Raw genomic sequence first — 4,734 nt, forward strand, 5'->3', positions numbered from 1 at the left:
CCAGGACTTGAATGGTGGTTGGCCATGTAGTAGTGTTCAGCACTTTAACCACCATGCCACCTGCTGGCCCAAAGTACAGCTACTTTTAAGACATCATTAATACTAGTGTTTAAAAAATATTGCATAGTTTTATGCATTTACCATAAAACATTTTCTGAAAGTAAACACATTATGTAAAAGACAAACAACCCTTTAAAACATGAATGGTCTTTAGTACCTTGATCTTCTATCCTTTTTTATTTTTTCAGTGCTTTGCTCCATTGTTTTCTCATTATCTCTTCTGCACTTTGGGCAATACCATTCCCTCTTTGGTTTATAGGTCAGTGAAACAAATGAAAAATGAAACCATTCAATTAAACGCTATTCATTGTCATATCTTATCATTTCCCCGTAAGACACTTGGTTATATAAGCAGTACGTAGGTTCATTGGGATCCATTACAAACTCAACAGTTGAAGCTTCCCTGTCCTGCTTGGCCCTGGAGCATTTCTTATTCTTGGCTGACTTGAATTTCTTTTCTTTAGGTGGCTGATCATCACAGTCTTCGATCCTATTTGTCACAAGATATTAAAAAATGGCTTTTACTGGTTCGTTGTCTACGGGGTCTTCTTGAAGATCTTTCCGGTTGGCTGGAATTCAATTTTGCTTTGTCTGAAGCTCGTTCTCTTTCAGAAGGATCTTAGAATCATTGTGAATGTAGTTCCTTTTATTTTGTTCAATTTTCTACCAATTCAAGCATTTGTGTGATAATATGAATTTTTTCATCTCCCAGTTCTTGACTATTGATTAATGCTCTTTGAGATGTTGCCGTAGGTTTTTTTGTTACTGCCTTTTTTTTAAAGAGGTTTTTGCTATAGGGTGCATGTACTCGCCAGAAAGACAGAGAGAGACAGAGAGACAGAAAGAGAGAAATCACCCCCCAGCAGGCATAGCCATGCCGCAATCCCTTCTCCTCCATTTTCCTCTTGGGATCTTGGGCATGCACGCACACGTGACCAGCGTGAGTTTAAGCCATTGGGTCCGGGACTCGAACTGTGGTCAACTACATGGGACTCCAGCGACATGGCCATTATGCTAACTGCTGGTCCCTTTTTTTCTGCTTTGAATCATCTTCTTTCTTATTTTTCACAGATATCATCAATTTTCTTTAATGTTTACTTTTTAAGCACATATATATTTTTTGGTTACCATTCATATGCGTGTTTCATGTCTAGAAAATACACTGGGTGGCTTTTCTAAAAAAAATGTTTAAATCGCTTGAAAAATGAGGATGTACATCTAAAGAATCCGGCTCTACAATCAACTATTCATCTAATTAACTGGACAAGTAACCTATACTCTTTGTGAATTTTAGTTTATCTGGAAAAACAAGTTTTTACTTCATATGTCTGAACCTGGTGCAGCAATGGCCATACAGTGAGCGATCAATATTCTCTTTCCCCCAACAGTAATCAGTCCTATTAATCCTATGATTCAGAAGACAGAGATAAATTTATAAATTTTAAAAACATAGAAACACATAAATGTTCTCACATACTACAGGCCTGAAAATGTCACCCCAGAAGGGGGTTCCTCAGAGACTTAATCACAGGATTAGTGCTGGGTCTTGAAAACAGACTATGTCCGTGAAGTATCTTTAAAGTCCATATGGCTGCTTCCTCGTTATGTCCAAGTTCTGTTCCTTGACTGAAGATTTTTAAACACAAAACATCTCCCTATTTCAACTTCTCCCCTTCTAGTAGCAGCCAAAAGGTCCACCGATGGTGGATGATAAGTAACTTCTCTGTAAGATAGGATAATTCTCTGTCCTAGTTTTTTGGTCTGACCACAGAGGGTGGTTTTCGTCTCCATGCGTCAACTCTGTGATTGAGAGACCCAGTGGAGGAGGGAACGCTAGATGGTTGCCCAGTCCTCCTGAAGCGTGAAAGTGACCCTGGAACCTGGAACCCGGTGAGGAGCACATACCTGCACCTGGGCCTCATCCTTTTGTCTCTTTATGGCATTTGCTTTAACTGGAAGAAACGGTTTCCATCTATGCATTTTGGATTATTAACAATACTAAAGGCGCCAGTAAAATGCGGCAGTCTGTTTTTGATGATGTGTTGTTTTTGCCTGTGTATTATTGATATTTGGAGCCAGATTGCTGTATGTACGACCCTGTATGTTCATAAGTAGTACTCCAGGCTGTAACTGCCAAAAATGTGCCCAGACATTGCCCAAAGTTCACTAGGGGGAAAAAAAATCTCCCTTGGTTGGGAAACCCTGGTTTATCCATCCATTCTATCATTTACCCCATCACCCAAAGCCAGACTAAAATTTTCATTTTCTGCTTCTAGAGAAATATTATGATTTTGCTAAATGAGAATCAGTGAGTTGTATTATTATTATTGTTTAGAGGTTTTTGACTTAGGGCATGTAAGCTCGCAGGGGTTGGAGGTGGGTGGAAGAGACAGAGAGAGAGACAGAGTCAGTGAGAGGGAAAGTGAGAAATCACCTCCCAGGGGGATGGCCGCACCACCATCTCTTCTCCTTCATTCTCATCCTGGGATATTGGGCATACATGCATATGTGCCTGGCTTGAGTTTCAAGCCACCAGATCAGGGACTGGAACCTCAGTTGACAACATAGGAGCCAAGCAATACAACTGCTATGCCATCTGCTGGCCCAAGATACTTTTTTTTTTTGAGAGATTTTTGCTATAGGGCATGTGTGCTCGCTAGAAAGACAGAGAGAAACAGAGAGACAGAAAGTGAAAAATTACCCCCTGGGGGGATGGCCACACCACAAGCCCTTCTCCTCCATTCTCCTCTCAGGATTCTGGGCACACATGCACACACACCCGGCATGAGTTTAAGCCACTGGGTCTAGGACTTGAACCGTGGTTGACTACATGGGAATTCAGCAACATAGCCATTACGCTAACTGCTGGTCCCCAAAACTGTATTTTTAAAGAGTAAATAAAAGAGCCAACATACATAAAAGTCTTGTATCAAAGTAAAGTGAAATGAAAAGGTGAGTCATGGAACTTCATCTTTTATGCTCTTACTTGTGCTATTTATTTACTTATTAAAATATTGAGCATCTATTATCTTTCACTTAACCATACAACGTGCCCTAATTAGGTTTCTTAGAGCAGAAAGAATATTGGGAGTAGTCAGGAGCTTTCACATAGCCTTCTTTTAGTATAAGGCAGATAATGGAGGCGAGACTGGACCCCATCATACGTGCGGAGACTGGAAAAATCCAGTCAAATGGGCAGAACATGGTGGCTGGAGCATAGGAACTGTGATGATTAATTTTAACTATCAACGTGGAGGGCGCTTTGAATGAGAGTGACATTTACATTGGTGAACTCTGAGCAAGCAGATTGTCTACTGTAATATAAGTGGAACTCACTCAGTCAGTTGGAAGCCTGATTAGAATAAAAAATTGGCCTTCCAGAGGAAGAAGGATTGTTCCAGCAGACTGTCTAGAACTGTACATCAGCTTTCCTGGATGTCTAGACTTCTGGCCCGCATTGCGTATTTTAGACTTGCCAGCTTCCATAATTTTGTGAGCCAATTCTTTATAATAAATCAACCTCTCTCTCTCATTCATATATATACACACACACACACACACAGATATATGATATACATATATAAAAACACATATATACCTATATGTGTGTATATATACATATATGTATACACACATACATATATATATATATCCTCAATCTCTCCTATATATGTACATATATATATATATACTTGGTGTATGTGTGTATATATATATATATATATATATATATACTTGGTGTATGTGTATATATATATATATATATATACACACACACATACAAAATGGACTACATATATACTATCTATACTATGTATACACTATATATAGATACACATATATAGATCCTGTATATATATATATATATGTGTGTGTGTATAGAAAGAGAGAGAGAGAGAGAGATCCTTATTCTTACAGTAGTTTCTTTAGATATCCCTGACTAATACAGGCATCTAAAGAAAATTGGTGGTTGAAGCTAGCAGAAAGCATCAAGGGGTTCAATACTGAGGGACAAAATTGAATTGCAAGGCTAGTGGAACACAGTCATAGGGATTTTAGCAACAAGAGGCATCTAGAAATCAAAGCAGTTAATTTACATCAGAGTCCAACCTCTTTTTGATGAATAAAGGAACCAGAAAACAAGGCATGGTCCTAAATGTTCACTGGGATAGTAATTTTCATCAGACAACACAGGATGGCTTGAGGCTAGTTCCCTGAAGAACAAGTTATAGTGAGTAAAGAAACATTTTTATTTCATTATATTTGGCATGTCATAATTTCTGTAGAATTGCAAAGCAATAGTACTAACAGTGGCCCTTGCAGGGCAGAGATGGCAGTCAGAAAAATCATAGCACATGGTGATTTATCAGTGGTGACCCCAACTTACTTTTTATGAGAGAAGACAATAATTAACTGCTAACTTTTTTTTTTTTTACTGAAAATATCCTTGCAATTTCTAAAATCTCTACTGATAGAGCTCTCTTTTTTTGGGGGGGAAAACAAAAACAAAAACCTCAATTTTCATTTGCCTAAACAAGTTTAAGCAATTAATATATTTTAATTATTGACTTCAAAGGAAAAGATCCATCTCTGTATGGTAGTTTAAAATAGTCTCGTATTTTTAAATGTCATAAAACTCAATTACAAATAAGCATATTGAGCTTAGTAAATAGA

At 38.0% G+C, this 4,734-nt stretch overlaps 1 pseudogene; it reads right to left on the bottom strand.

Moving 5' to 3' along the window:
* Positions 1–210: 210 nt before the first annotated feature.
* On the bottom strand, positions 211–2,040 carry LOC102491122 (inhibitor of growth protein 2-like; annotated as a pseudogene).
* Between the last annotated feature and the right edge of the window lie 2,694 nt (positions 2,041–4,734).

Source organism: Tupaia chinensis, unplaced genomic scaffold, assembly GCF_000334495.1.
Source record: "Tupaia chinensis unplaced genomic scaffold, TupChi_1.0 Scaffold000174_1, whole genome shotgun sequence".
In the NCBI taxonomy this organism is placed as follows: domain Eukaryota; kingdom Metazoa; phylum Chordata; class Mammalia; order Scandentia; family Tupaiidae; genus Tupaia; species Tupaia belangeri.